General features: G+C 33.0%; 1 protein-coding gene and 1 long non-coding RNA gene across 2 annotated transcripts in view; both read right to left on the reverse strand.

Annotated features, from left to right (window-relative positions):
* Positions 1–24,085, reverse strand: part of LOC120354760 (transforming growth factor-beta-induced protein ig-h3) — a 110,337-nt gene that overhangs the window by 84,019 nt on the left and 2,233 nt on the right. The gene's annotated exons all lie outside the window — the stretch shown is intronic.
* LOC120354762 lies at positions 11,306–23,255 on the reverse strand. Its single transcript, XR_005573137.1, has 3 exons — positions 22,913–23,255; positions 20,600–20,601; positions 11,306–11,315 (listed from the first exon to the last, which is right to left on the reverse strand). It is a non-coding gene; the product is annotated as an uncharacterized LOC120354762 (long non-coding RNA).

Genomic DNA, 24,085 nt, shown 5'->3' on the forward strand with positions numbered 1-24,085 from the left:
ATTTTGTTCATTTACACTTGAAAATTGTTTTGTTTTTCGGATTAGTTTCTACAGTATTGCAGATTTGACGCAAATCTATTTAATTGAGATCGGACTCCCGTTTGACTTCAAAGCTCAATACATGATGTGTAAAAATGAAAAATAAACGTTGAAAGGGTACTCTGATATTTAATTCTTATATGTAGTCTATGGTACAAATGAAAAAAAGATGAAGAACAAAGAAAAGAGTAGAGATAAAAAATGAAAAGGCGAAAGGAAAAAACAAAGGAGAATTACATGAGGAACCGAGCAGAAGAAAGACAGAAGCAGAGACGAAGAATAGGGGAAAAAGGAAAGAATTGAGTTAGTAAAGAGAGGAAAAAGGGAACATTAGAAAAAGAAAAGTATCAAGAAATAGGAGGAAACGTGGCAAAATACTCCAAAGTGGGGTGAATTTTATGGACATTCACAACTTGCGCCCAGCGGTCAAATTGGAGTGATACATGGCTCCGATACACACGTTCACTGTTTACGTCGTGACGTCATCACTGCCAGTCACATTATTTGTCTGTCTCTCTCTCTCACTCTCTCTGGAAATGATAACGGTACATAAACTTTCCGACAGCCATCTGCTTTATAACGACCATTCCTTTCCTATCCGACTCCAAAAGTGTTCCATTGATTTAGCTCGACTTGTGACGAATTTTGAAATCATTAATACATAGAATTTCCAGCTCTGACAGTATGTTGAAAAGGTTGACGACCGGGAATCCCCCGGTTTGTCAAAACCACACCACCCCATCAACTTTTTGATAATAAGCACATATTGACTCTTTCAGGCTGTCACCATGAGTGAGAAAATGAACAGTGTTGATATGTTTGCTACGCTGAGTGACGGAGGTACAAAGTTATTATAGTGAGGTCCACGTTATAATGTCAGTGGATGAAGATAGAAGAATAGCGATGCCGATTTACATTGATTAATTATATTTCTATACTGTCAAAAACATAATTGGTATCGTTGTGGACCTAGAAAAGGATAGTACCACCGGCTTTGTCGGAGGATAGACAAGGAAAGCAAAACCAAAGTTGATCAAATACTGTCATTATAACCTGGACCTCACTATAGTGTTTTCCTACAGTTACGTTGGAAAGTGGCCATTGCTGCACTGATTACAGAACGCAAAGAATCACTTTTTCGCCCCACTTGGATGTAATGAGCTGGTTTACGTGCGTCATATGGAGGCCGAAAGTGATTGTTTTCTGACCAGGCCGGTAAAATTTTTACGGCCCTAGGGCTGTAAAATAACCTTGAAGTCAGCTGATTCTGATTTGATGTGAACGTGTTTACAAAATAGTTTATGAAACGGAATCAGTTTATGCTTCTAGAATTGAATAAAGTTTTTGCAATAAGATACTATCATTTTATTTGGATGAATGAAATACAAATGAGATATTATAAACTATTCAAATTCAATTTTCAGAGTATAATAGAATCTAACCTCAAACCTCCTAGTAAAGCGTTTATCACGGAACATGGTGGATAAACGGAATCATTTTATGCTTCTAGAATTCAATGAAGTATTCTGTAATAATATACTATCATTTTATTTAAATGAATAAAATACAGATAAGATATATATTATAAACTATTCAAATAATTCGATTTTCATAGAAGGATAGAACTTCTAACCTAAACTTCCATTGACATTCAGATCACATCAGATTGGCCGAATTTCAAGTGTGCTAAAACAGCTGATCAAAAACTTTTTCAAGTGTGATAAACCAGCTGATCAAAAACTTTTTCAAGTGTGATAAACCAGCTGATCAAAAACTTTTCATTATTTGTGTTTATCATTCAATAATTAAAACATTTATAATAATATCATCTATTGTCATTTGGAAGAATAAAAAGTATAAACTCAACCTCTTACATAATTGAACATAATCTTTTAGGTTATTTAGACAAATCAGAATAAAAAATAAAAATACTTGGACAATTTCTTGATATTCAGATTTGCTAGAGCTATGACCTTCCACTTTTGCTTTCGGAAGTGCTTATAATAGACAATGAGAATAATTATTATTCTCATATATATATTGTTTATTTTTCTGTGTGGCGAAAAATTACGTTCTCACCATGGGCAAAAATGTTTTTCCGGCTCTCAATCTTTTCTAGTCCTCGGCCTACGGCCTCGGACTTGAAACCGATTTCGAGCCAGAAAAGTCTCATTTTCGGCCCTAGGTGCGAAATATACTATTCCGCTCTAGTGCGGGAAAAATTTTTCTGCACTCCAGATTTGCAACATGGCAACGCAAAATACTTAGTAGGTATATGGAGCAACAGTGCAGCAAAATCAAAATGAAGTTGGTAACAGTGACTGCTGTGGCTGCTATAGTGAGCAGAGGTGCAACGAAGCACAACGCGCTAATTATTACTATTATATATTATATCGAGGACAGCAACAGCACAGTGCCACCACAGCACACACCACACAGCTGCCCCCCGCCATTCAAACACTACTAAGTTATTTGATGGATTTCAGGCAATTTTACCCATAATTACCCACTTTTCATATTCAATGGTAACTGTAGGAAAACTTAATGTGAAATACGTGCGCAAAGTTCCTCTGCTGCACTCAAGAAACCATTCCGCCCTCGCCTACGGCTCGGGCGTAAACGTTTCTTTCGGTGCAGCAAACTGTCACTTTGCGCACTAGTTGCACAAATAACTATTGAAGGTTTTAAGTATTGAAAAATATATCTTTATCTATCACCCACATTGTCTTTGTCATTAAAACAAATTTCATAAATGAAAAGTTAAAACATTAGAATGAATGATTGAGACGATGTGTCTGTTAGAACCAATTTGACAGAGATAATTCATTCAAGTTGACTGTATCTTAATGAATGATTGTTCGTACAATCATGGTTCTAGCCCAATCTTTCAATATCAATTGGGATGGAATTATAGAATAGAAATATGTATCTCATTAACTTGGCTAATATGTTGTCATAACTCAGAAGTGTTTTGCTTGAAGCTTCCTTAGGATACTGTAGTGAATTTGAATCTCATTAGACATGACCAATTTTTAAATCAAATGGTAATAAATATATTATTTATTTATTCTCACTCCTTCAGTCGGAACGTAATGTCGGCTGCTAGTGAGAGCGAAATGGCATCACTCGTGATGACGTCACGGACGTTCACCTTATTACATTCAATCTGTGGGTGCCCAAACACATTCTGAGCGCTGGGCGCAAGTTGCACATTCCCAAATTTATGTAGAAGGAACAGAAGAGGAAAATGAATAGGATGAGAAAAAAGGAAGATTAGGATTATGAACAATGAGTCTATAGCGAGATTCACGTTATAAAGTCAGTGGACATGATAGGAAGGAGCTGTTGCCACTTTTCCTCTTCCACCGCCATCTATAGTAGATAGATGAGATTCAAGTTATCCTGGTAAATCTGCTCTGATATTAATTGTTGAAAATTCGACTGAGTCACTATCGAATAAAACTGTAGAATTTGCCGATATATGTGTGTTTTTTATTTCATTAATTGTAGATAAATTTTCATAGTATTTCATCATTTTTCTGCATAGTCTACAACAACCAATTTTACAACGGTGCGGAGTAGAAAAAGGATACAACTATCTGCTTTGTCTCGTGACAGATAAGGATAGTAAACCAATGTTAACCGGATGCTGACTTTATGACGTGGATGTCATTATAGTTTGAAAAATTCCGCTGAAGATGGAAGAGCACATTTGAATAGAGAATCTGATGTATAGTCTGGTAATAATAGATAAGTGGACATACTTAACAATTGAAAGAGTAATTTATTATACTGAGTACTAATCCAATCTTAATGAAGTAATATAATTCTTATTTAAGAGTGGGAACTATCCAATCATAATGAAGCATAACAATTAAAAGAATAATTTATTATAATGGGTACTATCATAGAGAAACAATAGCGTAAGTAGATATCCCATGGTATAGGGCGTTTATGTCGCAACTTTTACTGTTATCTCAAGCCGATTACTGTCGATTATTGTCGATTTTTACTGTTTTGTTGGGGTGAGAGTGTATGAACGGCACAATATGAGAGACTACCAGCGTCATAAAGCTTCACAGGAAAGAACCACGAAGATATTGTTTCTCTATGGTAATATCCAATCATTTAATTCTTATTTAAAAGTGGGTACTATCCAATCATAATGAAATAATTTAATTCTTATTTAAAAGTAATAATCATTAGTGTAATAATGTTATGAACACATTTCGAATAATTTATAAACGTTGAAACCAAACACAACTTGGCATCATTAGTCAAGTGAAGTTTTCTCATTACTGAAGCTATTCATTAGTATCAAGTGTTTTAGAAATAATTGGTATGGGAAAAACACAAGTACGGATTATATTAAGAGCGAAGAGATTTCAATCCTAAACACGTGCTGATATTTTTATTCATCGAAACGTTTTAATGAGCAACTGGGATGTAACTCACTGGAGTTGGAAAATGGGAGATTAGAGAAAGAGAGACTGAGGAAAAATAAGAGAGAGTGAGAGAGAAGAGAGTTTTGAAAACTCGGGACACAGTAGGGAGATTATAGAGAACAGCTTTCAGATCCAGGCGCGAGGTTTTCATAACATATTCATCCAGCTTTACAAAACAAAACGCTCAGATGTAATGTAAAACCGTTCTGTTTTAATGTGAAACCAGAGAAAACCTGTATGATTGTATAGTCTATGATACAACTTATTCAAGTTTGCAAATAATAATGAACTCCAATGCATCAATGATCACTTGAACTAGTTAATTATTCAACAAAAATTTGCAATTAATGCATCAATAATTACTTGAATAAGTTGCACTGCAACGATAGAAAAGAAAACAACAGGGCTGTTACTTAATCCCTGGTGCCAGAGAGTATAGAATGTAAATTCTATACTTTATACTATATGAAAATATATAAAGTATGAAAGTATATAAAAATTAACACACGTTTTCTATGTATTTCACACGACATGCAGTCAAATATTTGACTGAATTTTCTTAATACAGAAAAACGTGTATTAATACATCGCAGCTCGGAATGGATCAGGAAACCATCACCTTTATATAAAATTCTATACTCTATAGGCCTTGGGTGCAACTATCCCACCAATAATATATGCATTGATGCAGCGGACAACATTTTTCAGGAACACAACCAACAATGCAACTAATATGCATTGATGCAGCAGAAAACAACTTTTTTCATGAAGACTCTTTTTGAAGGCAAATTGGCGCATTGTGAGGAGAAAACCCGTGTTTTTTCTGCTTGCAACATTATTTTGCCATTGTGGACGAGAAAATTACACCAGCCTGATATTCTAAAATATGGATTGACTGACAAAGAATCCAACACCTCTGATAACCGGGGTCATTTAACTATGAAGTGATCTAAAAAAGAGGTGTTGTCAATAGTCTACAACAAAGGGAAATTCCCTGGTGTCTAGATTAGATACATTAGTCTCAAAACAGTTCATTATACACAATAGACACATTAAGCAATCTTATATATGGTTCAGCTACGTATTAAATACAATAAATAAATCTTGAAATAGATTTTATTTTTAATGTTTATGGAATTCTGATTTGTCAAAAAGGAGGAAATTCCAAAAATACTACGTATTGTCTTCGATTCAGAAAATTAAGTTTGAATTGATATTCCTCAGGTAAGTTTGCAATAATATTAACAAGCCTCAACTCTATAAAGTGCGGAATAGCATTTTCATAAACTTATCTATAAACTCAGCCAATACCTAAGAATAATGACGCTATAAGAATTTTATTCTAGTTGGTGTTAAGCAGGGGCGCCATTTAGGGTGGCAGGGGGTGCCTAGGCCCCCCCATGGATCAGATAAATAATGAAAATGCGGGTCTATCTACACGAATCCTAGAATCTCATACTGATTTAATACTCTTTTTCAACAGCAGTATTATAATTCCTTTTACAGTATCAACAATGTAGGAAAATTGCCTTGAAAATATGGATACGGGTACGGAGTAATAAAGAATACTGTATATTTTTCTCTGTGGTATGGTTGAAGCTTGAATATAGAATGGGTACAATTATTGATCAGGGCACAATAAGTGAGTTATTGCATAAATTTCAACGTAAGAATGAACAAGTTTTAAGATGTCACAGTGAAAGCAAAAGAAAGAGCACAATCAGACAATCAAAAATGTTTGTACAGAGTTGGTGAGAATTATGGGAACAGCTTAATGTTTCTTTAGCTTTCTAACTGGAAGTTTTTTTCCAATTAGAATATGATCCCCAATGAAATTGTTGAAATTGTCATTGTAAAAGAAAAATGTATCTTTTCCATGATTTTGAAGAAATCTGTTTCAGTGTATTCCTACTTTAGGGCCTCTCTGTAGACCTATATATTTCTAATAAATATTTCATGATTATAACTAATAATGCATATGTTTGTATTGATGTTTCAACCACATTTGTAAAAAACTGGAAAAAATGAAGCATATTATAACATCTTCGAATGTAAAATTTATGGGGAAAAACCCAGTACCCTCAATCCTTCGGTGGTATTCCTTCCCCCCCCCCGCCAAGCTGTTTGGTGAAATGGCGCCACTGGAAGGATACATCGAAATGATTATATTTCACGGAGGAAGACGAAACTGATAATAGATTCTTGTTCTTATATTTTGATTTGTCAGAATATAAACGAAAATTGGAGTTCTTTATTCCAGTTGGGAGCAGGGCCGAATCATTTTGGTGCCCCTAACCCCAATATTTTATCCGCCCTGACTCTAGTTGTAGTTACTCTCCTAAAACAAATTTTAAAAGTCTATGTGCCGGTTGCTGAAAAGCCGGTTGAATTTTAACCGTGATTAATTCTACTAGAACCAATCAGAGAAGCCCTCTTTTCAAAAACGCCTTCTCTGATTGGTTCTCGTAAAGTTAATCACGGTTAAAATTCAACCGGCTTTTTAGCAACCAGGCCTATTATGTCAACGAGCAGTCTCATTGGACAATGACAGCATGTGACGTTCTCAAGCTGCTTGCTTCCTATTGGTTGTGAGTTGCGGAGGTAAAATGGCGACTAGCAAACCCATTGACCAATCAGACAGCTCCTTAGTTTTGGAGCCGTGGACTACTAATTCAGTAACTCCTACAAACATCAATTTCAAGTTATTGTCCTAAGAAATGTACTGAACGATAAGAATGAAATACAAAGGGTTATTCATCTATCACATCCTCGTCGCCATTGTTAAGTATCGTTAAATACAAGAGACATCATTACTTTGATGCCATTAAACCAGATCAAGAACTGATCTATTTTTTCTAAATCCATAGCAACGTTAGAATTAACATATGATCTCTCAATACATTACAACTGAACTAGAAAATTTGTGATTCGATTCACAGGCTCAACTGAAGGTTCAGTTTCTGTTAAGGCCATATGGCCAAAATACGGAACAGTTTTTTTATCTGATCTGATCTAAAAATATATTGATCGGATTTTTTAGCGTGAACAAGCTATGTTTGTACCATTTCTAATGTTGACCTACAATATTATAACCAACTACAGTAGATCAATATCTAGATTAGTCTAAATAGAATAGATTAGTTAACGTAGCCCTGCTAATTGTCTTGTATGAAATTATTTCCTTTCATATATTGACACTGTCCACTGTTCGGAACATAAAATGACGATAATAATATCTCTGCCAAGGAATTGCAACCAGAGAAGTTTATTTGCAAAACATATACATAATTATAATATACATACACAAGAAGTTCTTATTTTCCCAGTCATGCCAAAAGCTATTGTAATTTAATGATTATTTTTATTTGTGAAAATATTTCTTTGGCAATAAATTCATTCATTCATTCATTAGTTGCTAATAATAAACTTAGTCCTAATTATGATACCCCACTATAATTATATGTTTCAGGGTAATTATAATATTCTTTTCTGAAACTAAATAATAATAATATTCTTTTCTAAAATATAATATACTAGTCGTCAGGCTCTCTTCGCTCGCCATATCCGTCTAGCAAGGGGGCTCCGCCCCCTGGACCTCCGACTGGATCGTCCAAAAGTGAGATCAGCGGGCTCGCTTCGCTCGTCTGCATTTTTCATTTGAGCATGCTTCTTTCCATCAGAAAGTCAAAGTACTGAGAAAACGCAGAAAAGCTGAGAAAAACGTTGAAAAAACGCTGATTTTGGGCGTATTTTTGATGAAATGTTAGAGTCACCTCATCACAAAATTTTTAGACCCTAGCTAAACCTCTGTACCAAATTTGAACATTTTCTGTCTATTACTTGATGAAAGAACTGAGAAAACGCAAAAAACCTCTAATTTTGGGCGTATCTTAAGCGTTATTTCAAATGCCTTCTAACACAACATAATTACACCCCAGCTGAGCTTCTGTAGTAAATTTGAACATTTTCTGTTCATTTGTTCTCGATAAAGCTGAGAAAGCGCAAAAAAACGCAGATTTTGGGTTTATCTTTGGAAATTTTTCCAAATCCGTTCTTCGTGCGCCTCTAAAGGGCCAACTGAACATACCTACCAAATTTGAACGTTTTTGGTACGGTAGATTTTTAGTTCTGCGAGTGAGTGAGTGAGTGAGTGAGTCAGTCAGTCAGTGAGTGAGTGCCATTTCGCTTTTATGTATATAGATTGAAGACTGATGATTCTCCACTTCATAAGAATCTGTATAGTCACAGAAAGGAGTGTTCAGTAGGACAAAAGATCAACTCACACTACTATAGCAACCGACTACTATTCACTACTATTCACAACCGACTCAACCAGCTAAAGATGTGTGTGCATTAGAGAGCCGTCAGGCGTTCTGCGGTTTTTCTTTTTATGGACAAAGTGGAGGCAATTAAATACCAGCGTTCTAGTTACATTTTTCAATTAAAGATAAATTGAAGAAAAAACAACACACTATCATGCAGTTTTCATATCTGTAACTTCAGTATCAATTTAATAATATCTCTCTCTCTCTCTTATTCCTTTTGACAGATTGATTGTCTTCATATTCTCTTTTCATTCAATCTTCATCATCTTTCTATTGATGAATATTCTATTCTTCTTCCTCCTGTCTTTTTTCTTTTTTTCCTTTCTTCTTCACTTCTCTATACTCATCTGTTCTCTTCGTTATGCATAATTTATTCTCAATTGTCCATGTAATATGTATCAAGCTTTGCTATCAGTTTCTTCTCTGTTATTATAATTAAATTATTTGTAGCTTAAATCTATACTTAATTTTTCTTGTAATTTGTTGAGTTTCAATGTAATAAGCATATTCTTTTGTTTGTTTCTTATCAACTAGTGTTTGCCATAGGTCTTACCAGACTTGGCAACGTAAGATGTAAAATAAAATATCAAATATCAAATTTCAAATATCTCTCTCTCTCTCTCTCTCTCTCTCTCTCTCTCTCTCTCTCTCTCTCTCTCTCTCGCTCTTAGGCTAGGGTCGGGTTCAGCTTTATTTTTATTGTCTTTACATTGTATCAATCTACATAAATTTAACTCATTTTTACATTTTATGCAACTACAGATACAGTATTTTCATCTTATATTGTTTTATGTTATTATAAAATTATACTTTGTAAAATCTTTGTTTTCAGGGTTGTTTTGTGTGCATGTGTGAATCAATGGCAACTTGATTAGATCTTCATTTCTTCATTTCTGATAGGTTTTCCTATATGATTTATCTAGTAGAATTTGAAATATTGTTTCCAATTGTATTAATAAATTAAGTTCAAATTCTCTTTTATTATATGTAATTGTATTTTGATTAAGAGTTTACTTGATATCAATCTTATGTAATCTTATTACATTATGTAATCTTTTTCTTCTGTTTTCTTATATGAATTTTTCTTCTATTGTAAAGGGTTGTGAGGTAGAGAGGACCTGGAGTCCTAACTCCGCCCTAATAAAGGCATATAATCAATCAATCTCTCTCTATCTCTCTCTCTCTCTCTAGGGTTGTGTAGCAGAGAGGGCCAGGAGTCCTAACTCCGCCCTAATAAAGGCATATAATCAATCAATCTCTCTAGTAATAATTTAATAATTAACTTTAGTTTCCATGTATCGATAACTGAGGACTGTGATTGGTTGGAATACTGTATAATATTCTTGGAATATTGGTTGGAATATTGTATAATTATTATGTATCGATAACTGAGGACTGTGATTGGTTGGAATACTGTATAATTAATTATTAATTAGATATTAATATTAATTTGATTTAGATTATTAATTAAGATATTGTCAGAGACAAGGCGTGCACAGCGTCTATCAATTCTATCGCTTATTTTAACATGTTAAAAATCTATGAAATTTGCGTGTAACACAAAGTTTTTATTTCTAAAACAATCCGTTTTAGAGGGAAATATATTTCTACAAAATGTATTTCTTCTCACAAAAAGTACATCATTGAAATGATAGAGAGAGAAAAAATGAAGTAACCTTGTGCTATTCCTCTCTCAAATTTAGATAAGGTTACACATAGTCCGAAATAGGTCAAGTCTTGTAGTTCTGCATTTAACAAAATTTTCGGTTCAACATATTTCCACAAAGATTTTAATATTTTGAAGGAGAACCGAAAAACAAACTCAATTCAGAAGAGTGTAAGAGGACTGGGAAGGAAATATCGATCTGCCAAAGCCACTCTTGTAAAAACAAGACACAAAACTTCTTTACCTGTTAACACAATATCTAAACTATACTTACTACAACGCTATACTTAAAAAAGGGCTCTACTAACATTCAGTAGCTCAAGATTACGGACAGAAAGAAAACATATATGGAGGTGGAAAACACTGTAAAATTCCACAAAACCGAAAAAACGATGATTAGAGTTGATAAGAAAGACAACTTTCGAGACACTAACAAAGGCTGATAAATGTGTCGATAGTTCCCAGTAGACTTTTCAGTATTTCAGACCAAATTCTCAGTTTCCAGTGATGTGAGTTTTAAGAAATATTAGGGAGAAATACAGTTGTTGAAAATGACTGTCTGAGAAACCTTTCAGATTAGATTGGCAAGGAAAAGTGTGGTGGAAAGCAGGTTTCCCGCTATTTGTGAGATTGAAAAGACCTTTTTCATCCAACTCCAGACTGAAATTGTGATTGAATGAGATGTGACGTGTATGTCTTCCTGTACAGACCACATCTTGATAAATGTTGACTAGTTTTACCTATACAGCTTGAGAATCAAGTGCCAATTCTGAACAAATCATTATGCAGACAATGTCTGCATTGGATAGTCACCAACGATTCACAACATCATGTAGAATGCTGTCAATAATAATCTTTCCTTGTAGTTTCGGAATATAAGTTGAATGTGATTTAAAAAACAAATGATGTACTCAAGGAATAAGTTTAGGCTTGCGACTATTGGTTTAGGGAGAATACCTTCCTTTGGATATGCTTACAATCTCAAGCCTCCATCTATTTTTTCACTTAAGCCTCACTTATAATTTTATATTTTGTTGAACAAAAGTTTCTTGGAAAAGACATGTTAATTTACATGTCGACGATTTTTCTGAACAAGTTGCACATCAGTAATAAATGGTACCTATTCATGTATTCTTTGTAAAAATATTGTTTCTGTCATTTCTAGAGAACTTCAAGTTTCTATTTCCATATTTCAAGAGTTTTTCTCTGTAGTAACTGAAGGTGATTTTGTGCTTTCTATCCATATTGGAAAAATATATATATTTACAATCAACATATCTTCATATTAATTAGAATAAAGAGAAACTAATATTGGCTGTAGCATCAGTATCAATATCTATTAAATGACAAAATTCGCACTACTATAAATCTCAACACAATCACTAGAAAATGAATTGTGCATTTCTCACTAAAATCCATAGAGAATGAATGTTTTAAAATAAAATCATTCGTTCAAATTGTACAGACAAGAAACAAACACACACGAAGCCCCGTGTCAAATGCCATGAGTTCTTTAATAACATTTTGTTATTAATATTTTATTCTGTAGTTGTTGCTTGTTTGTTGTTTCACCCCGTCTTCCGGAGGAGACGATATCCGTCGGTCCCGACTACCTAAAATGTAGTCGTCATCTCTCATCATCATCCCTCACACTCATTGCTCACGCAGAAGCCTAAGAGCTTATGTGGGCATCACCCTCAGTATTATTAACGTCCTTGTCATTACAAATCTAGGACTCCTATGAGCAACATTCTCAACAAAAAATGAACAAGCGTGATAACATGGAATACGCAACTCTAGAATTATTTATAAGGCTCTAAAAATGCTTCTTGGAAGAGCTGAAGATTAAATAGAAAGAAAAATAAAAATCTCAGTACCCTTTTTGAATTATTTTATCACAACATGTTTCAACATTAATGCCATTTTCAAGTGATAATACATGGAAAATGGCCTTAATATTAAAACATGTTGTGATAAAATAATTCAAAAATGGTACTGAGATTTTTATTTCTCTTTCTATTTATATTACAAGTAACCCTATACAGAAAAGAGATACTGAAGAATATTGTATTTTAATATTATCTGCAAAGTGCTTACTGTTTCTTTGACAAAGTTAAAAATTTGACAACAATTTTTGCCCATCATTTTCATTAGATTGGCCAAATTCCTTAGCGGCAGTTCCAAATAGTTTAGTTTCTGACTTCAACGCAGTCGTTAAAAAAGTATTACTTGAGAGGCCTGAAGAGTAATGAATTGCAATACTATCCGAAAAGTATTCACTGATTTTACGAGATAGTTTATAACACTGACTACAGTTTTAACAGGAAGGTCTAATTTTCTGTCTTCACCACAGTCGATAGATAGAATCTTCGAAGAGATAGGAATGAAATACTCTTCAAGAAAGAAATAATGAAGACCCTATGATAAAACAAGTGCGCGACCGCACAGTGAAAGTAAGTGTGACCGCGCGTGCGTGTGTGCTCGCGATGATTACGGTCCTGAGGACAATCACTGCACTCAAATAACTGTACCTTGTACCATCAACGAACAGGATAGATAACAAAGGTCTCTTCCAAAAAGCTTTTTGCAGTTCTCTCCCACTTTTTATTTTCCTCGTCTTCTAGTCATTCTCTCTTGCTCTCTTGCAGTGCCGGTACACTTGTTCTATTTTCTTCTTCTACAGTGAAATTCATTGTCAGCATTTTTTCATTTAAATAACATAAATGCTGACAATTTAAAGTGAATGCGACTTGTCATTATCTTGCTCTGTTCTTTACTTATCATTCAACATCCGTACCTTTCCTTTCAAATCACTCTCTTGCACTGCACTCCCATTCTCGCACTCTCTCTACATGGATAGAGCACTCAATCACCTCTCTCTCTCTCTCTCTCTCTCTGCATAGATGAAGCAATCAATCAATCTCTCTCATTCACTCTTTCTCTCTCACGCTCACTTCTTTCCAGTGAGAAGAGAGAGAGAGTGAATGGGACACTCTTTAGAGCAGAGAACCAGCACTGCATGACTGGCAGGACTTCACTTTGAACAGTTAGCATTCCTTATGAATAGCACGAATTTATTTGTGACATCCGTCCGGCGGGCGACACATGAGAAAAGGCTATTTTCTAGCGTGGAAACGTCAGCAGTTGAATTTTGCATTGGACGGGGACGTGATGGCGTGGGAGGATGCCAATTATTCGCAACAGAAGCGTGCTTTAATCAGGTTTGTCAACTGCAGAACATCCCGTTCAGGCATATCATATGAATAGAACATTCTCGACGGGTGGTATACGACTGCAAGAGGAAAACTTCGAGGAAAACATGTTCAGATCAATAATTGGATGTCAGACTGGGATTCTATAAATATAGAGCTGGAGATTTGTACTGACCTCTCTAGGAGGATGCAGCCAAGAATATTATTCAGCTTCCACTTCTATTCTATCCATGTATCTTATTTATTGAATTTTGTCCAATTGTGATGGTATATTTTATAACAAATTAACTTTCTATTATTATCTTTATTCTCAGACACAATTTATATCTGTAAAGATGGAAGAGAATTGAATTGAACTGTTGTCTTTATTTAAATCCTGAAGAGATAGATAAGATAGACTGACTGGTCTATTTCGTCCACATAAAAATTATTTTATTTTATTTATACAACGTTGTGAATAATTTTGTTTTGATCTGGCACCTGCTGAAAAACCCTCGGATTTAGCAGGACCCAACAATGTAAAAATATTCTTTCAATAAAATTGATTGACTTTAGTCTTCAATTGTTACTAGGCTTGTCGCCTATGGTAACATAGTTACAATAATATTTATAATTTTACAAATCATTATAATGTTACATGATATGAGAGAGAGAGAGAGAGAGAGAGAGAGAGAGAGAGAGAGAGAGAGAGAGAGAGAGAGAGAGAGAGAGAGAGAGGTATAGCGATTTGAAGAAAAGGTACAGAGTAATGATTGAATGATAAGTGAATAATTGAATGAACAGAAGAAGATATCGACTATAGTGAGATTTTACATAGATATGAAATTATTATACCGGGTCACTTGGAAAAATAGAACAATTTCAATGAAATACATTACTGAAAAACTGAAGCATTTTTCTGGAAAAATTCAAAGTGGCCAATGTAAAAATTGAGTAAAATTTGATGTGTGTTAAAGATGATGTGTGAGCACACACGAAAGCATGCTCCTGTAGAATATTAAGTTTTAATTTTTATTAATTAAAGTGGATTTTTGACAACGTTCTAAGTCTATTCAATTGAGTAAAATGTTTATTTTACTGTATGCTTATTTAGATATAATATGAGAATTTCGTACAAAGGGTAGAAAAAAGGGATGAAAGATGAGATTTATCATCAGAGCGTATTAGAAATGTTTACTTCCTATAATAGCAGTGAAACGACAAAAAATATAAAAGATAAATAAAAGTGTTATTAAAGAACTCATGGCATTTGACACGTGGCTTCTTGTGTGTTTGTTTCTTGTCTGTACAATTTGAACCAATGTTTTTCTATTAAAACATTCATTCTCTAAAATGAGAAATGCACAGTCCATTTTCTAATGGATTTCAGAGAGACATACCAATTTTATTCACGATTGTTATGCAGCTAAGAACTTTATCCTCAGACAAATTCATCAAACATCTGTTTTTCGATGTCACTGATAAATTATTAATATAAATAGACATGTAATTAATATAAAATACTTTTAATTAATGCTTTTATTGCCAGTAATATCATTATAGCTCAATCGCTATATTGGTGCATGTCCTAATTTGTCGACACGAAGTTATTCCGTTATTTCAAGCAACATTTAAACATTTGTGTACCAGAACTTTCCTTTTTTCAATATTAACTTGTGCAAGTTACAAAGACTGTCATTCTGCACGTTAAGAGCCTACTATTAATATGTATATCTAGATGTGTTCAAACTTTCCTACACGTTTAAATGCATATTATTATTATTATTACAAAAAATAATGGTATATATATTATTGAAATAAAATTTTATTTGCATTTCATTTTTTGGAAATTTTGAATTGAATTAGATGCGACACCGATTTCAATATAAAAATAGATATAGTTAAGAATTAATTATTATAGTAATCTCAGCCGACTACTGGTTTCGTAAAATATACTATTATGTATTGAGATATGATTCAATAATCTGGGACATCAATAATGCTGAATTTTCAGATACACAAATACTTTTATAATATTTTATCGAGACACCAAAAAATAATAAAGACATGGGTATTTTTCTGGTAATACAATATGATTTCAAAATATTCAACCTTAATCCGTTTTCAATCAGTCATTCAAAACAACTGATGATCAATGAAAAACTAAAAATGGCAAGCCTACTGTTGAATAGGGTCATCTTGAATTGTCATTGTCTGAAATGCATACGTTTTCATTCATCCAGGCCAAATTTGGGTCTAAGAATCAATTCTCTTAATAAAATTGGATTATCCATTATGCAAAAAAAGATTGCTGAGCCAAAGTGGCCGTAATGAAATATGAAGAGCCATAAAATGATTAAAAGGAGTGATATTGTTTGCGCAGGTTCTGAAAAAGTATAGATGTCATAATAATTATATTTTTGCTAATATCAGAAAACAATTCATTTCTATATCAATACCACGAATCCCATGAGACTGGTTCCAGAATTCATTAGCTGTTCATATGATAAAAAAACTGATAGTGTTGGTGATTTATAATACATTCACTGATTGCATGTGCAACAAGCAGGGGCCGGATTTGGGGATTTGGCACCCCTAGGCCCAGTTTTGTTCCACCCTGACTTTATTTAGCGTTACACTCCTAAAACATATTTTTAAGATCTTTAGCAGGCCTATTTTGAGTTCTGAACACCAAATAAAGTTAGTTGTTTGAGTACCATATCATGGTGTAACTTTATGATTATTGTGAATTTTGTAAAGCACATACTTCTTTCTGGTTTGTTCAATTGGACAATTTTAGATATAATACTAGCGGACGATGCAGAACTAAGACCAAATAAAAGACAGTGGTTTTGGTAATGTAAGCCACGCCCAGAATTTAACGAGAAGTCTCATTGGACGATGACTTGCATTTGTAACACTCTCAAGCTGCTTGCTTCCTATTGGTTGTTGAGCGGTAAAATGGCGACTGATCGACCAATCAGACAGCTCCTTGGTTTTGAAAGCGAGGACTACTGATTCAGCCACTCCTACATAAATGTCATGTTATTGTCCTAAACTCAGAAGTGAATTCAGCAATAATAATTTAATAAAAGGGTTATTTATTTATTCCAAGTATGACTGAACTGGAAAAGTTTGAATTCGATTCACAGGTTCAGCTGGAAGTTGGTGCTGAGAGCTTGGAGAGTTTTTCCACCAATTTATTTATTTATTCACAATGGAGACAACGGGTTTCCCCAAATATGTCTCCTTTTCAATAAAAATCCTACAAATACAAATGAAAAAAATCATAAAAAATACAAATAAAAGAAATAAAACTTATGCAAAAAGAAATAATACAGATAACAAAAATAGTAACTAACCCAGAGAAATAGAAAGATTTAAAATACTCATGGAAAAAAGTTAAAATAAAAAATATGAAGAATCTAAAAATTCGAGTGAGAAATTTATATTTGCGTTTCTTAAGCATTTCATCAAATGAAAAAGTCAGCCCTTTTTCAAAATGTTAAATACTTGTCAGTTTTCACTAAAAACTGATGTGCTATCTATCACTTTTAGTGATAAAAAGAAATTGACCGAATATTAGGAAAAATAACATGTAGCCGTATCTGATAATTTAAAAAAATCACAGTTGACTAGAAGAAATTTTGACATTACAATATCAAAATACAGGTGAATTTTGCTAAAAAGTTACGAGACGGTCTAAATTTACCCACTTTTTGCTATTAGAAAAAAGTGATTTAATAATAAGCAGTTCGTGCTGGAAAACAATATTGATGAATTCTAAATTTACCATTAATAATAATATCGAGTGACCTGGCTGGCTTCAGTTACCATTGAATATGTAACTTGTGACTTTCGAGGAACGGGCCCCTGGACTAATTGAGAAAGAACAAATTCCAAAACATCCTTTTCGTTTGAATAGGTAGTTTTTTTTTGCTGGACTTCTTTGAAGTTTGAAGGTTCTTCAAAAATATATTATATTGATTCGCCATAATGTCAAATTATGGATTGAAATACAAATCTAAGAATATAAAGATACATAGATTATATCACAAGTAGCCCTAAACAGATAAGAGACAATAAAATGTCAAATTATGTTTTATCTGGGCTAATATAATATTTTATTCTATTCTTATAAAGTGCAGTAAACCATCTCCAGTGTGAGCAATCTTTTTAACAGTATATAACAGCCAGATTTAGCTCACTGCACTACTCAGGAGCATAATGGAACTTCTTTTTTTAGAACCTATGACGTTGGACGATGTGCAATTTTAACGCATCAGAGAAAATTCCATTATTACTTTATCATGAAAATAACAAATTTCCCATACGAGGTTCGGATAATTGAATACACAGCATCAAGGGTGTGATGAGAATGAGTGGTGGTGGGTATATGTGGAATGAGAATTAATGAAAATAGGGTTATTTAGGTACAAAATTGGAATTTTCCTCTAGAAAACTCATTACAAGCTCGAAATAGCGAACATGACGAAGGCAGTTCTTCAATTAAACTTTGTTTACACAGAAAAGTGCCGCTAAGTCTCCATGTATGGTGGGGATGACAAATTGCATTACACACACGTCTAGTTTGAAGGATTAAAACAAAAAATAATATCAGACTGGCCTCGTTTCGTGAAAAATAACTGTGAAAGATGCGCCTTCCACCAAAACATCAATTATTACTTATTAATAATTTCATAATTCTAGATATAAAATATTAGTATTACTTATTTATTTCATTAACACCATAGTGAGGTCCACGTTATAATGGCAGTGTTTAATCAAAGAAAAAATCACAATTTCTTAGAAAGTAATAAATCATATTTACAGAAATATTAGAGAAAATTATTCCATTTTGTTTAAATCATGACCAATAAATTTTTATAAATATAATTATAGTAGGTGGTAAAATGTTGCAACAAGGGGATGTTTAAAACCTTGGCAGAATTCAAACAACTCATGACCAGTCAGACTGAAGTTGCGACGTTCTAGACCACTAGGCTAGGCTAGCAGGTGATTGAACAAGAATAACAATATACGTTAAATTTTCATTAATCAATTTACACACTAAACTTATCCGAGTACAATACTAACTTGTATAACCAGATAATATGACGGTATTATTCTATTGCTATCCTTGTCTATCATTCAACAAAGCGGATAGCACCATCTCTTTCTCGCTTTGCTCTGTTGCCAGATCGTCTTTTAACAATGTAGAATTACTAATTAATTAACAAAATATTTCAACTTTATTATGTAAATTCATTATGAAATTATTGAAAAATAAAATAAAATAGAATTGATTATTTTAAACGAGAATGAACAGTTAACATTACATCAATAAACCTGTATCAGCTACCGTCTATAGAAGGCCTTGACAAGACAGAGGATCGGCAGCGTTTTTCTCTTATCTTCCTGCACTGCCATTGTAACGTAGACCTCACTATAGCACAAAATCAAAACAATGATGGAAAGAGAAATAACTGAATTGATCAAACCCTATTTTTCTCACAAATTTAGATTGTTGATGAGCCAGTCTGAATAAGGTTATGGTACCAATTCTTAGTATTAGTATTTAGTATGCTCAGTAATACAGCCTAGTTTAAACTGTTTTCGTTATTTTGTATTTTGAGTTGCCATTTAATTTTTATTTGTTGTAATATTTTGATTGTTTTTCATGAGTGTATTAGGGCACTTATGTTCTGAAATGAATAAATAGTATTTTAATCATCTGAACTTCAAATCAAATTTTTTTCAAGAAATAAGAAAGTATTCATGACACGGAATTTCTCAAAATTAGATGAATTTCACTCTTTCTAAAAAGCACGAAAATAAAAAATATTCAATGCTGTTGGAAGTAATAGTTGGTTAAAAATATAAAAATAACGGTCTACAAAATAGTAGTCTATAAATAATAATGAATAGTTTATAAGGGTTGGTTATGATTGAAAAATGTTTTTTTCAAAATTTGCTTTTCACCCGTTGCTACTCTATGAATATGGTAATGAATTAATAACGTTTGGATGAACTTAACATCTGCTATTGACACACACTTTTCAAATATTCTACAGATGGAAATTACTGAGATTTTGCAATTATTCAAATGCTATTGAATTAATAATTATTATTAAACGAATAATATTGACAACAGGGTAAACAGCTAGATTGAAATAATTTTTGAATAGTAGCGCTCATCGAATTTCCATCTAGCTGTTTACCCTGTTGTCAATATTTGCAGTAGCAGAAGTCTTTGGGGTGATTTACAGCATTTAATTTGGATTTTCGTTTAATCATTATTTTTTCAAATATTATATTTTTAGCTAAATGATGCACACATGAGTATTTGTTTTGCTTAAAAGATGAGGTGCATAAATAGATGGATAAGATTATATATTTATTTATGGAGTCAAAGGGTAACCCTATTTTGTCTACTTTGCAAAACAACATACAATTGAATTCTAAAAGAAAAAAAAAATAAAAATATACAAATTTAAGAAGTCTTACAACCACAAAGCAAGTAGCATAAAGAAAAGAAAATAATATCAATTTAATTATTATTTAATGAAAATCCTAAATAAATGCTGCAAATCACCCCGAAGACCTCTGCTCCTGCAGACATTGACAACAGGGTTAACAGCTAGATGGAAATTCGATGAGAACTACCATCCAATGAGAACTAGCATTTAGCATTTGAATAAATGCATTCTCTATTTAATTCCATCTGTAAAATATCAATTTCTTAGAAAGTAATAAATCATATTTACAGAAATATTAGAGAAAATTATTCCATTTTGTTTAAATCATGACCAATAAATTTTTATAAATATAATTATAGTAGGTGGTAAAATGTTGCAACAAGGGGATGTTTAAAACCTTGGCAGAATTCAAACAACTCATGACCAGGCAGACTGAAGTTGCGACGTTCTAGACCACTAGCCTAGGCTAGCAGGTGATTGAACAAGAATAACAATATACGTTAAATTTTCATTAATTAATTTACACACTAAACTTATCCGAGTACAATACTAACTTGTATAACCAGATAATATGACGGTATTATTTTATTGCTCTGTGTTATAAATGAGCAGTACCTGTGTAGATTGGAAGGAAAACGTTTGTGTAGAAGTAACGGAGGCCAAAGAAGAATCGTCAGTGGAAAGCAGGAAATTTCATGGTCTGTAAACATCCTGACCAACTCTTCCCGGATTCCATCTTCTTTTTCATCAGAAAACTACGGATACTACAGCCAAGAAATCGTATATGTGAGAAAACAATTTCAAGGAAGTCCAAAGAATGAATTGGGATCATAGATGCAGCAATAGTAGTTATTAATTAAGGAAGTAATAAGTAGTTGAACCTTTAAGCAGGATGAAAAAAATAAAGCGTAGGGAGCGGTTATTTATTTAGCATACCGCTGATACATAGAACAGATACATATGTCTCATATAACTTGCTCATTTATAACGCAGACAGAGCGATAGAATAATAGCGTCATATTCTTCAATGTTGTTTTCCACCACGAACTGCTTATTATTAAATCACTTTTTGCTATTAGAAAAAAACTACTAGCAGTCAGATATTTTACAATAAATGAATTAATCACTCACTGTGACAACGAGATCTTTCGGCAAGTCCGCCATCTTCACCAAATGAAGAATAAATTAATTCATTTATTGTAAAATATCTGACTTCTAGTCGTTTTTTTCTAATAGCAAAAAGTGAGCGTCATATTATCTAGTTATACAAACTAGTATTGTATTCGGGTAAGTTTATTGAGTAAATTAATTGAAGCAAATTTAACGTTGATAGAACTTTATAGGGCCGGTTTCCGAGCTCCGGATTTGGCTAAGTCCTAGACTTTAAACAGCTGGAGTCAGAAAATTGGCTTTCCGAAACGGGGCGTAGTCGCAGTCATTGTCATAGTCACGTTTGAATTAAATTTCAATAAAACTAGAAAATTAAACACAAAATAAAATAAAGAGAAAATAGTGTAAAATTTCAGCTATTTTGAATTATTTATAAATGTTTAATTTCTTCAAGGAAAAACGTTTCCAGTTATAGAAATGAGAAAATAAAAACTGCGATTACTGTTATAAAAACTGCAACTATGCCCCGTTTTGGAAAGCTAATTTTCTGACTCCAGTTGTTTAAAGTCTAGAACTTAGCTAAATCCCGAGCTCGGAAACCGGCCCTAAGTCTCAAACACGTTCACTGTATATTTCCAATTTCTTTAAGATATTGCGCAGTGTTTGGTCAGGAGAACATAAGTTATTCTGACCGCTATTATGCCTAATCGCACTGATTAGAGACGTAGTGCCCTCCAAGAGCATTTTAATGAGACCTAGATTAAAGTTCTAAAGACATAGGTTTTAAAATAGTTTGCGAAATATTTTCTTTTTAATCCGAATTTTACAATATTTGATTCAGGGATTGAATAATGAGTCTGGTTTGGAACTAATTTATCCAGAATAAACAAGCAGCTGATAGCTAACAATTTTATTGCTAGTTTGAAGTAGCATGAAAAATTGGAGTGTTATCAAAAGTAATTATAATTTTTGAGAAGGTAATAATTATTGTCCTGCGCTCCGCAGCCATTATATCACTATTGTGAAGCGCAGAAGTAACTAAATTAAGTCTAATTAAGTAACTAAATTAAGAATGAATTTTATTAAAACAGCAAACGAATTACCAAAAGTGACCTTGTATTAAATTCATCTGTATTATTAACCTATTATTTTATTAATTTCAAAAAAGAGTAGGCTAGTATAATTCTATTTTATAAATAAATATAAGTAGCCCTGAATTCATACATTTTAAGAAGATAACAAAAGTGAATATGAGCATGGAATATAGCATCGAAATTACATAATTAATAATGAATTAATTGAAAGAGCTGTTAATTTGTTCATTTCGATGATTGGTAGAATATTTTTCTCAAATATTAAACGAACGTTATTTCAGATAAAATAAAATCAAACTGTAGAAATGTTAGAAACACAGTTACACTTGGGGTGGGAAAAAATCTAATTCAAGATAACTATGGTGAGTTCCACGTTATAATGGCAGTGAATTAAGATAGGAGAACAGCGTTGCCGATTGTCTGCCGTAAATAAATATATTTCTACATTGATAAAAACGGATATGGTAACATTGTGGAGCTAGAAAAGGATAGCGCTATCAGCTTTGTCGAATGATAGACAAGGATAGCAATAAAATTGCTAATCAAACACTGCCAAATCAAACATTTCCGTATAGATGTGACAAACTAGTAAATATTATACCACAAGACTTCATATCAGACAATCAAAATTGCTATAAGAGAAAAGAAATCTTATCATGGATCAAAACATCACCTGACGTTTTCAGTAATCAAAGGCAGTAGCTTATAACAAATTCTAAATTTATGTTTCTCCACTCACCTCTTCTCATCACCAGTTGACTTGTGCATTCACTGTGCTTCTTCTCTTTCTCAGGTTTTCCCTCTTATATTGTAAAAAAACTGTTCTTCATTTCACTCTGTATTTCAAATTTGTTTTACCATTAGGCTATTCTTAGTCATTTATTATATTCTATTTTATAAATATTTTTTCTTTTCCACGTTTCTCAATCTTTATAATATAAATTATTATTCTCTTACTCATGCTCGCGAACAGACGAAAGTCTTGCGAGCTACACATTCTTTTGTACTCTTTATTTATTTTTGTATTTTTGTATATTTAAACTATGTAAAATGTGCAAAGAATGAATAAATTGAATTGAATTGCCATTATAATGCGGGCCTCACTATAGAAGAAGGGTTTATATAGTGAGGTCCACGTTATAATGGCAGTGTGTGATTTGCAATGGTATTGCTATCCTTGTCTATCGTTCAACAAAGCAGATGGCGCTAACTCTTTCACGCCTTGTGATGTGGCCACATCGTTTATCAACAATGTAGAAATTCAACTAATTTGACAAAATAGTTAATCTCAATTATGAAAATTTATCATTACATCTTAAAAAATATATTTTCTTGACAAATAAAATATGATTAACTATTTTCAACAATAATGAACAGTTAAATTCATCAGATAAACCAGTATCAGCTGTTTGGGTGGCAAGGCTGAGATCTGGCAACCCTTTTCTCCTCCTATCTTCCTACACTGTCATTATAACGTGGACCTCACTATAGTTATAGTGGATCCAAGTTTTTTTTCAAATTTTCTTGAATTCATGAAACTTGACTAATGTGAACCCCACTTTGGGATGAAGACATAATGGAGCGGTGAAGGTATCTCCAAGTTTGAGTGCTGAAAATAATGCATGAATTTAAATGTGTCAGAACATACCAGAGGAAACTACTATAATGCTGTATTCTGTGATAGTAAGCTCCACTCTGAACGCCACCATTAAATAAATGCATCACATTGATCACTC

The sequence above is a fragment of the Nilaparvata lugens genome, chromosome X (assembly GCF_014356525.2).
Source record: "Nilaparvata lugens isolate BPH chromosome X, ASM1435652v1, whole genome shotgun sequence".
Taxonomy (NCBI): Eukaryota; Metazoa; Arthropoda; class Insecta; order Hemiptera; family Delphacidae; genus Nilaparvata; species Nilaparvata lugens.